The following is a 12,952-nucleotide window of genomic DNA, read 5'->3' on the forward strand; positions in this document are numbered from 1 at the left end:
TCACTTTTTTCCTCGATAAGTATTGTAATTTTACGCGTCTATCAAAGAACCGAATGCTGTAGTCAATTTAAAAGTCGACTATAGGAAATTGTACACGTTTTTCTCTAAATCATTTGTTTTTGTACAACAATATAAGCGACATATAAAAGTGAATATTGCATAAAACTAAATTGTGCTTTAACTTGTACGTGCAAATTCGACGAATTGTTAAAAGCGCAGGAGAATTATTCCATAAGCGCTTCATCATTTTTCGGTAAAACTAGAGGTGCATGCAGAAGAGCACTTTAATGCGTCGAATAACATACATCATATAAAAAGAGGTCGTCCTATATCGTACCGTCAATAGGCGATCGATTCAGCCCGTTTGGCTTAGTAATTAATCGCGCAAGCCTTTGAGTTCGCCTGATTTTCGGTGAAGCTCGTACGAGCATAAAATGTCAGTGTATCAGAGGCAGCAAATTATTTTGAGTCTCAGAAATTCCGAGGGCGACTGAATTGTTCTATATAAAAAATTAACTCCACAATTGATTCGATTAAAGCAAAATAGAAAGAGGACAAAAAACAAATAGCTTCTAAGAAATAATGCATTTACGTTTAAATTGCACGACTATGGTCAATATTTATTCATTAATTATATCACGAAAATAACGTTCTATCAATTAATATTCTTCCTTTCTTCCATCAATTTCAAATGATACATTACTATTGTAGAAGAAGCAATAAAAACAAGAGAGATGAAAAGAGAATTAAATGTGTGATTGAAAAGACTTGAAAAAAAATTTATTTATAAAAAATGCAAATTTCTTTCATATATATAGTTTCTCGATCACTTATTTGCTGATTAAATTGATTAACGTTTACAACGATTGATTTAACAAATGGAATATAACCTTCTCATTTTCGATTTCCTTTTCATAATTTTTTCCCCGATAGCATTTCCGATTAAACAGTGAAAGTTTGAATAATTTGATATTAATATTGGCACGAGATCTTCTCCATTTGACATTTCTGCCAATTAAATTTAATTATTCCTAACAAGTTTAGAGTTAAAAAATATTATATTTTTAGATTAATATAAATTCATTAATCTAGATATCTTTTTGATTTCAAGATTATTCATATTTATCTTACTTTAAATAAAAGATAAAATTATGGTAAAGAAGAGAACGAAAGAGAAAACTTTTCTATATTTTATTAACTCGAAGATAAATATGTTCGCGTAAATGAAATGTTCTGTAAAATTTATATATACTAGAACAACACAGGCGCGCGCTTTTATTCCAATTTATGGACATTTTCCAATTTTTTTAACTTTTCTTTCCTAACATTAACTTTTTCTTTCACAAATTGTCAAACTGTCAAAATTTGCATTATTTGATAGTCACAGATAACACGAGTGATGCAAATCGCAGCGCACGGAAAAAAGCTTTAATGCTTCGATATATTCGAGTTGAAGTTTCACTGTTTTTTTTTTTTTTTTTTTTTTTTTTTTTTTGTTCCGAAAAGGAACTATATGGAAGATAAAAATGTATTTTATATATTTCACTATATCGATAATTTTTGAGAAAGAAATTGGAATGAAAAATGATTATTAATTAAACCATTATCAAGCTATATTTTAATAAAAGTGTACAAAATTTATCGTAATATTTTTATGACATTAATTAAATTTATTATTCAATTTTTTTGATAAAATTATTAACATTATTAAAACGAGTTTTAATACGAAATTTACGAGATTCTATGGTTTTAACTAAATAATTTATTAAGGTTAAATTAAAACGTGAATACTTTTTTTTCGTACAACGTTCTAAAAGATTCAAATTTAACATTTCTATAAATGATTTAGCATGCATACATAGAAGCATTGAGAATAAGATTTAAATTGATAACATTCTCATCTGCTTATCGAAATTAACTATAACAAAATTCACAAGCACTCATCATACTTTTGACTAGAATAAAGGCTTCTCCGCCGAAATATTTTTAACGATTACGTGTATTTTTTGATAATCACATTGTTGGCGAATAGTTGTACTCGAATGAAAATATAAGAAACATAGAAGCGAGAGAGTTACGGGGGAACGCTGAGCATATGACAATGTCTTTAACGGCGACGGGGTTCTGTTATTCCACGGTCTTAGTACAAACTCGTTAGTCGTGCCCCAAATCCTCGGGAATTAATTCCATTGTAGCACAAACGCCAGAGCTATGTTAATTCTAACATTTTAACGCCAACGTCGCGTATGCGTTTCTCTACACGACACGACGGGGCGAACGGATACCTGCGTGCTTGCGTGCGCGCGTACGTACATACTTGCTCATAATATCAATGTATTTCGTATTATATATATATACGCCCCGTATTAATTCAGGTCTTAAGGATTTAATTCAGTTACGCATTGGCGCGCAAGAAAGGCGATTTTAATGTCTACGCGGCGGACGCGAAAAGCTGATTATAAATCGCGCCATGGTATCGTCCTCGTAACGCATCGCTAAGGATTAATCGTCGCGTCTCGGGATGTGAAAAATTACGCCCCCGACCGACGATGCGGTTCCTTTCGTGGACGGCACGCAAAAACAACGATGAGTGATGCGCCGCGTTCTTTCACCGAGCGCATTCCGCGACATCTCGTTCCCTTAACACTGCCGAGCGATTTGTTATATAATACTTATTGCATGAACGAAAGTGTACGGCAAATACGTACGCTTCTTCTTTTCGTAATTAAGCATTACGTCGCGCCATCTCACTCGATTATCGCGACAAAATCGTCCACGCTTCACTATCTTCGTTCAATATAAATTCGAAATGACAAATTATTTTCACACTTGTCACTGCGCATCTGCTTTCGATGAAAAATGTTATAAATGATTCTCACGGATTATTCGACATGATTTTTGTCGTCGAACTAATTTTGTCACGTTTCTTTAATCTAGCGCGACGCATTATCAATTGAGCGAAATTAATACTTATAGCACAAAATCGTAGTCAAGCTTCTTTTTTAACTTTTTGTTTGGTGTCGTTAATATTGTATATTGTTTTCGTAACCAGTGGGTTTTTTTTCGTTCCATCAATCTGTCACGATAATTGTCGCCCGTTCTACAATATACATTTTTATTTTCACTCTCGAGACTAGATATATAAAAAAATGTGACACAGTTTCAATTGTTACGTCCTGGCGACTCCACGATCCCTTCCTTTCGCAATGTTACGGCAACGATAATCGGTCGGTGATAAAAATGAGTCGTTCGGTAAATGGAGCATCTTGCGCCACGCATTTCTTTAAACATTTAGTCACTTGTCAATATCAAAATCTATGAGCAACCGTGGGAAAGACGCGAGAGACCGGTGACGAAACCGCGCCGGTCGCCTAAAAGTAAATAAAAAATCAGTAGATATCCTCGAAATAGAATTTTCCAACGGAAGAATAAATTGATATCGAAAAGATAATAAAATTCCTTCTAAGAAAATATCTGACAAACGTAACTAAATCAATAATGATGAAACTTCTGTGACAACATATTCCGTAACGACAGCTACATTAATATCGATAAAAATAATCATAAGGAAGTAAGACTTTCTCTAATCAGATCACGTGCGCAAGGGAAGTCCAATGCTCAAGAGACTTGAACTGATATCGAGATCACCAATCGACGATCACCACGGGTAAAAATTCGAAAAGTAGGAAAAACACCCCGCCTAATAGGGGCACTGGCACAATTTTTAATTCGTTGAAGTCTTGGAAGATTCCCACTCTTAGAAATTAGAATACACCCCGAAAAGAGAATTATAAAAAGGGGATTCGAAGAGACATTGACACACCACTTTTTTCCCGTCCTCAACTTCACGCAGTCTTACTCTGTGCTTTTGCACCGTAATTCGCGAGTTAGGCACTTGTGCCACCAGTGTCCTTACTTGGCATCATCTCCAGGCCAACCACGTATCGAACATCAGGCTGCCGACATGAGACACAGAGCGAAACACCGTACCAATTCACCACCCCTCTGAATTACTATTTAAAAAAGTAAGTTTAATTGAATAATTTTTCTTTTCCTTCTTTTTGTCTTGTTTCTTATTTAAATCAAAACTTTCCGAAGAATGTCTTATTCTTTTGAATCATCAACCAGTTCCGGCGATAAATCTTAGAAAGTTTTAACCTAACACGTATGCGAGCGACCAATTTTATACTTCCGACCGTTATTAACATATACGGTTATTTACTTATACATATTGATTTTGTTCTTATTTTTTTTTTAAATCAAATATATTTTTATATTGTATTAACCAGTCAGAACCTAAATGTTAACGATAGAATCTTTCCCTCGTCATACTGACTGATGCCTTTCGTATTAATGTAACACCCGCGAATTAAACACACACTCACATACTAAAAACACAACCAGTATTATATTTTTATTTTGTTTTATCATGTATACCTATCATTAATTTAAAAATGAATAAATTTAAACTTTGTTAATTAAAATCGAGTAAACCTTTTATTAATTCCTCACTCGTTCCTAGATAAAGATCGCACTTGGTTCCATCCCGCGTAAAAGAGATTAAATTCTCTTACCAAAAAGAGACCGGCGAGCGAACTTCCGAAAACAGTGTAATAGCGACTCAGTCGTTTACCTGCTTTGCGGACCTGTCAGTTCGTTCGACCCGATTCCAAACGCCACGAGACGTTTAAACTTCGGGATAATAAAAGATAGTTGTTACGCCCTTCCGTCGACTCATCCTTCCCCGAGTCTGGACGTAACACAATGATACTTTGCATTTTTGAATTCGCATTAAATACAGTTTTTATTGTAACAATATTTAATGCCCGATTGTACAATATGTACATCTTTTAATAATCTTAAACCAAACACATTTAGATAATTGCAATCTATTAACTAAAGAGTCCAATCGTCAACTATATCTCCAATTATGTATCTCATTAAATAATAATTTGTTATTATTATTTAACAGCCCTTCTAAATAATGGCCTTTTGATACGCTATTCTTTAAAATGTCAAATCTAGTTATGGACCATCATTTTGTTACATTAACATATCGTTAAAACGGCATAAGCTACCAAACATTACGCGATGCGATATAAAAAATAAATCTGCAAGTGTGTACATCTGTTCGTGCAAAGTACCGACGCTTCGAAGATGGCGACACGAGCGAATGTGGCTGGAAAGGCTAAGGGAAGCCATCCATCATTTAGGTGTGTATAATTTTGGAGTGTTAGAACTAGTCGTAAAAGGGCGATGCTGTTACTCGGGGCTGTAGGCGCGGGGACTTTATCAGCATAACATCCATTACTTAGTCGCGAGAGATTATCGCAAGGAGAATGCTCTTCAAGAATGTGTTTATGCGTTATCGCAAACACCGGCTTGCTGCTTTATCGGAAATTTGTGACGTTTCCTTTATTTCGCTCTTATGAAAACTGGAGTCGAGCGTTTCCGTTAGAGTGAATTCTATGCAAAAGGGACGCATCTATTATGCAGTTATTTTAATGTAGCTTTTAATTAAATTTTCTTTCGACACGCTAATAATCTTATATTTCATATTAAATTCATAATTATTTGTGACTAAAATATTTTTTGAAGTAAATAAAGATAAGTGGATTTTGCGAAATATATGTGCGAATCCTTTCTATTATCGCATGTTAAAATCGTTATATTTCATTAACGTTTGGTCTGAAGATATTTATAGATCCCTTATAAAACACAAAGAGATAAAAGAATTCAATAATTTCGTATTGTTACAAAATTTTCAAGAAATCACACGACCATCAAGTTAGCTACGATGAGAGAAATAACATTTGAGTAACGTGCCTTCTACTATTTAAAAGCAGTCGCTTTTTACGCTTTATGAAAGTCGTCCGAACAGATTTCAAGTTAAGTAACGATCGGCAATAAATCCTCTTTATTCACTGCGGGAGAATTCAAATTTAACACTCCGGTGCAATAACGCGATTGCTGCACGTTATAATGCCTTTACGTTGCATTTCGAGTAAGATTGACGCTACCGAGACAAATGCAAATCGATGTTTTATAATTAATCCGCCTTTATGAAGGCAATCCATCATTCGACGTGTATTATGACGATGAATGGTCAAACGGATAAGTTTTCATTTGCGAATAATGCGTGCACGTGGCCGATGATTAATAATTCCATCGAGGAAAAGTATCGACAATGCAGTTTGATGTATCTACGATTATGATGGGCATTAATTTAATATTATGGCAGCAGCTGTAACGCGCTAATACTTCAACATACGCCATACGCAATAAGCGGATTTTGATCGAATTTTTCTTAAGCGTAAAGTGCATCGTAACATTAAAGCCAATATTAATATTTACATAATGATCGCGTAATAACTATATACATATATATGGTATGTATATATATATATAAATGCGATCAAGGTAAGCGCATAGATATTCGTTCAAGTGGACGGCAGTATATACGGGATCGTGTGCTGTAATATCGAATCCACTGCAGCGATAGAGACAATTTAGTTCCATTGATATTAAACCGCGGCGCGATTACGACAGCGAGAGATTATTGTCATTGTGCTCATATCTAAGCTGCAATATATCGCGCTTTGTCAAAGTAATCCGTACCTCATCGTTTCCCGAATCCCGATCGAACGGCGACAAACACGTTGCCAACCGAAATTCAAATAGAATCCGTTTCCACGCCGATTTAGTCTAGGATCCATTTATCAATCGTCTATACACAAGATTTCTGTTAATGAATTCGTTAATGAATGGATTTTTTGTTCATGAATCAATATTCCGCCAACACATACATAAATATCAAATAATTCTCTAATCAATGATACATAAAACTATGCATCATTGTGATAAATGATAATCCTCAATAACACGGGAAACATTCATCTTAACGATCTAACATTCTTCAAGTGGAGTCACGAATCTCTCTCAATCTCATCAGAAAAAAAAAACAAAACAAAAAAAGAACAGCGGAATTATACTAGTAGTAACGTAATTCGTTGTCATCACAGACTTTTATATAATATACTAGACTGCGAGCTTCTTATATACTAGTCGTATATTCGTGTCCCGAAAAAGTATGTACTAAAGTGCTGTATTGCGCATGCGCCAAATAAGCTTACAAAGAATGTTGTTTACATTCACGTATATGGCCGCATATGACAAGAGAGAAATTTAAGAGAAGAGAGAGAAATAGAAGAGTGAGTATGCATATAATACATTAAAATTTATATTAAAATTAAAAAATATCTTCTTTATATAAAAGATTAATCAAAAGATTAGGTATATATTTTTTTAATTTAACTAAGGCAGCATTTTTTGAAGTAAAAGAATTATATAACCTAATGTTAAAAAGCAAACGAATAAAATTGCAGCGTATCAAAATATTGGAGATGAACCTAGGTCAACATGCCGCAAAAATGTATAATAAACGAGTGCTAAAGTGTACAAAGAAAGAATTGTGGAATTTCTTTTTTTAAGTAAGTATATTGAGATATATATGTTGTAATGTTTTATATAGAATTGTGATATATACATATAAATATAATATTAATATGTATTTATCAATTTTTCATCGAATTTATTTTACATTAGTTCAATTCATCCACAAACATTTTATAATTTAACTTGACATGCCAGCAGAAAGCCACATTCCATCAACTCATTCGGCGCATGCGCTCTAACCTATGTACAAGTTTTGTACATAAAAGTTGGGTACATCTCATAGCAGGAGTTCACAGTCTAGTATATTATATAGAAGTCTGTGGTTGTCATTGAATCAAATTGTTTCAGACATATCTAAGCGGCAACTGATAAGAATATCGTCTGTCTTTAAAACGTATAACTCAAGACGAATAAGAATTTTCTATGGCGAAACTTGTATCGGTAGTTGTCGAACTACATGCATTCCTGCGGTTTGCCCCGTATATAAGTATCGCGGCTAGAAAAGTTTCCAGCCAGGATAAACCAGGGTTTCGCGATAGCGAGGAAGGGGAGAGAAGTGTTAAAGACATATGTCGCGATGTCGTTGTCACGATCCTCCAATTCGTAAAAAAGTTCCAGTGAACGGAGCGAGGCGTCGACACGACGGGAACATCTTTCAGGGAACCGCACACGACATCGGTAAACGATACAATATTTATGCCAGAGACGTAAACTCGTGTCATGTTAACTCTAGAAAACTTCAAACTTTTTATCCGACATATATACATCTCTTTGAAGACGACCGCTACTCTTCGCCCTCTCTCTCTCTCTCTCTCTCTCTTTCTCTTTCCTTCTGACAGAAATTCTTCTAATTGTTCTTGGATTCCCCTCTCGGATCAATCATTCTTGATCGTTTCTCAAACCATCCCTTTCACGACGGATCCTTTACCATCTCCGTCGTATTCAACCACGACGACAGGTAGGTCAAACCGCAATCGCGACGAGAGAGCGGGTGCTTGCGAAACGCGATTCGCTCGTTCGTGCACATCGAGCCGCACGCCAAAGATGGGATTGAATCAGCGAGGGGCGAAAGGGAGAGACGAGAGAGATGAAACGCCGCTGTACGAATGCGAGTGGAGGTATTAACTTCGAAATTGAGTACCCCTGCCAGCTTTTGTACACGCTAAAGTATATTACCCGTCCGTCTTCGTTGATCCGCTCGCGCGCGATTTCACCCGTAATAGCCTTTATTCGGTCGAGTGTAAGCATCGAGTCGATTGTATCGGTTCTCCCTTTTTCAAGAAGCGAGATTTCTCGCGAGTTTGGCCACTCTCGCGAGCTAAATCTATCGAGCATCGATATATTAAGCAAAATCTGCGCGCTCCGATTCTGACAGATCAATCGCGACCAGTCGCGATATAGGATTTGCACGCGTTCTTTCGTATTCATCATTAATGAGAATTTTCAGGAATTCGTATGATACCCCATTGCCTTATCGGTTTAGCGATAAATTCACAATCGTTCCTTATTATCCAATATCATACGAAACGGCATGTTTAATATTAGAAATCGTTCAATGGCTTTCTGTCAAACAGATACAGCAAAAGCAGTTGGAAAAGTTAATTTTTGCAAATTAAGATTAAGATATTAATTTACGTTTGTAATCAGCAATAGAATGAACGACGAATAAAACGATCCTACTTCAAAAGTATAATTTTAAAATATGTGCAACAATATTTTATATTATATTATCAATTTTCTCAATTATTATAAATTTGTCGGGCAATTTATAAAACGCAGATTTGATTACAACGTATGTAAATAATAATATCTTGCGTGCGATTATTCAAAAACAATTTTATAATTTTAGATTGGCATACCGTTATATATACGACCATCGTCCGACATTGCGATATAAATCGATCGTAAGATTTAAGTTTGCTCCAAAAAGAATTCCCGCTCGTACCGAAGAACATCGCAATACGTCAAAGTCCAGAGTTCGGGACTGGCTCATTGCTTTCCGAAAGTTCGGCGCGCCGTAGGTGCATCACGGCGATAACGTTGCACACTTTCTCGCTGCCTCAAGTTCAGTTTTATGACCGCGCGCCATATTTCGTTTCGGTAAATTTATATCAAAGTCCGCGCCAGTTACCGTGAGGTATCTTTTATGAGCATCGCGAAAGTTGGAATAAAATCAACATAATTAAATTGCACTTGGAGGAGAATTCAATTTTATATAGGACTTGCGCATCTCTTTTACTTAATTTCATAATTTAATGCAGGAGATATACATATTTTAAAAAATACAGAATGTCAGAAAATATTGTTATCTATTAGGTGTACAACTTTGCTTCCGCCGTTTTCCTATAGATGGCTTTAGCGGTAAGTAGCGATCGAAATAAATAGATCATAAGTTGCTTTCCATTTGCATTCAAGTGATACTGAGTCACTCGGTTATGTGAGTATTTCATACCCAGACAATGACGTCATTGACCTGCTTATTTTGGTAACAAAGCTATCACATAATAATATAGATTCATAACCTCACTTTTAATGTAAGTCTATTAGACTCACTAAAGCACACGGTCTCGATCGTGTGCAGAAACCACGTAAAAACTCAGTTGAATCTCACTTGCTAGCATCAAAAGGAACATGCATTCAACTGAGTAATGACGTCACAAGTGAGAATTATCTGAGTTTTGATGTAAATGGAAAGCAACTATTGACATCGTCCAATAAACTTGGGCATCTGTCAACATAACCCCATAGAAACATTAGTCGATTTGTGTCCGCGTCATAAAGTTATTCTCGATTGAAAAGGTCAGTTTACGAGCCAAATTCTCGTCATTTGCGGGAGGTTTTAATTTTCTGCTTCAATATGAAGAAATCTGCGGCTGAGGCTCATCGAATGCTCTCAAATACTTATGGTGAAGCCGCTATTAGTGAAAGAACGTGTCGCGAGTGGTTTCGACGCTTCAAGAACGGTGATTTTCACGTCGAAGACCGGCATAGCGGTGGAAGAGAGAAGGTTTTCGAAGATGCAGAATTAGAAGCATTACTTAATGAAGACTCGAGTCAAAGTCAAAAAGAATTGGCACGATCATTGGGAGTGACTCAACAAGCAATAACCAGTTTTTTACAATAAAACCTCGAATTTCGGGAAAAAAACGGCGGAGGCAAAGTTGTACACCTAATAGATAAGATAAGTCGCGTCGCGTTTAGTATACAAAAGCTAAATTGATACTGATATGATTTACGCGAGTGATATTCACTATTTTTAAAACTTTCGGCGTTAAATCAGCATATCAGTGATTATGAGAGATATACTGTCACGCAAATACTTTTCGAAAACCCAAAGATATTCGAAGAAAGATGTTACGCGTAGGAATAAGAAATTGTGCTACCACGAGATCATAAATATATCGGCTTATCGCTCGACTGGTTGTATAAAACCGGATTAATATGTTAGCGGTCTATAAGTCAGTTCCCGAGTGCGTTTCCGCGTTTTACGAACGAGTACAGCTCCATGTTTTTCAGCGAGGAAAAAAACGGAGCGAGAGAATCGACGTGATATGTCGATATCGAATCAATTTTCCTTCTATAACGGTTCGCGGATCTCTAAATCAATGTTTCAAAACCACCGAGAATATCATCTCAACTGTGTATTCTTTGATCTCATTTCGAATTGATTTCTCTCTAATAAAAGAGAAAATACACTTGTAGAAAATAATAGTCTCTCTTTTCTCGTGTATTATATAAAAGTCTGTGGAGCTGCCGGGATGATAAAAGTTTTGTTGACATTTTGATTAGAGTACTACAACGCAAAGTCGTTACACTTTTGGCAATCTCGGAATTTTCCCGCCGCCGAGCGATATGATTAAATAACTTGTGTAACTATTTTTTGGAGCGCGCGAATAAAATAGAGATCCGCGGCAAGCAGCGTACAAACAATGAATACCAAAGTTTCTAAAGCATCGAAAATACGAGGTAATTGCATTCTTAGATGAGATATCAAACGCACAATAACGCAGCGACGCGATGCGTAGAGGACGATATGAGAAGGATTATAATACGCTATATCTGGAACGATCATACATAGTTTGTCTCACCGCATTCTATAATAAACGTTTAATTTCTATTGATAACGATTTAATTTCTATTGAAATGGCGACGCCGATAGGATGTCGGAGCTGAAGATGCGATTATCGAGGAACGCGTATAAATTTAAAGACAATATGGTAATGAAATTCGATCTTTTGGGTTAAACGGTCGCGTTTCGAGGAGATAGAATATCGGGGTGAAAAGTTCAATTCCGTCGGATTTTTCTGATATTAAAGCGCAACGTCCAATGTGATTGCGAATGTACATATAGACGGTCGGAAAATCACGTCGCAGTAGGATCGATCACGAATCGATGGTTAAGCTTCCTCTATTCCCGCCGTACGGCTGAATTATTTGTTCATAAAAAACGGTGACGTTACGACGCTCTATCCACTTCGTTCTTTCACTTTCTTCACTCGTCGAGGGTGCTTTCTACCTCGCGGACTCTTTATCCGATTGCGATATCGAAAGGGAAGCGCAATCTTTTGCCGCATAAAGGGTGACGATAGTAAATTGCGTGTATCTACAATGCCGGCACTTAATCCGTGAACATTTATAGAAAATTGGCGAAATATTAATGGTACAATATTTTTCATTCACTGATAAATATCTATATTTTTACACGAGCAAAATTGTTTAACATGTAAAGTTTGAATTTACATATATATCTATAGAATATTTTTTGCCAAAAATTTAATTGTTTGCCGATATTCGCAAATTAATGATCGGTACTGTACTACAATATATAATATAAAATATCAGAGTGAAATACAAACAATATAAAAATCTCGCGCACAATGTAAATCTTGTTATTAATTTTGTAATAAATGTACATTTTTTTTATTACATATATAGAAATGGGCTAACAATTTGTATAAAAAGAACCAAATGCGCCGAATGTATCTACCTTCAAACTTTACAGTACCCATCGCGAGTATCCAATATCCTCGATATCGTTCCTTAGAGTTTTAATAATTCTTCTCTACAGAGAGAGAGAGAGAGAGAGAGAGAGAGAGAGAGAGAGAGAGAAAGGGGCGGCGCTTATCCTTTACACGAGGCGGTTCGCGGATACAAGAACGTGATATGAATGTGAAAAAATAAAATTTTGTGATGCGAGATCTTCGCGGATTATTTAATCGACACGAATGATCTTTTAGACGTACATATCTTAAACGTATCTCTCATATTCGCCTTCTCTTTTTTACGCGAGCGTTGATTCAATTTGCTTCTTTCCTCGAGGCAATTTCCACCCAATGTTATTATCTTGCATCGCATGCCGAACAATTATGACGTCAGAGAGGAAGGGAGGAAGACGATGCGAGAGAAACTGAAGAACACCCGTCGTTTTCGCTTTCTCTTCTCTCCCTTTCTCAGCTTTGTCATTTCTTCTTCCGCCACCCCCGGCTCGCCTACGATG

This window comes from Polyergus mexicanus, unplaced genomic scaffold (assembly GCF_030449975.1).
Source record: "Polyergus mexicanus isolate NDT 795.1 unplaced genomic scaffold, iyPolMexi1.0 SCAF_25, whole genome shotgun sequence".
Classification (NCBI taxonomy): Eukaryota; Metazoa; Arthropoda; class Insecta; order Hymenoptera; family Formicidae; genus Polyergus; species Polyergus mexicanus.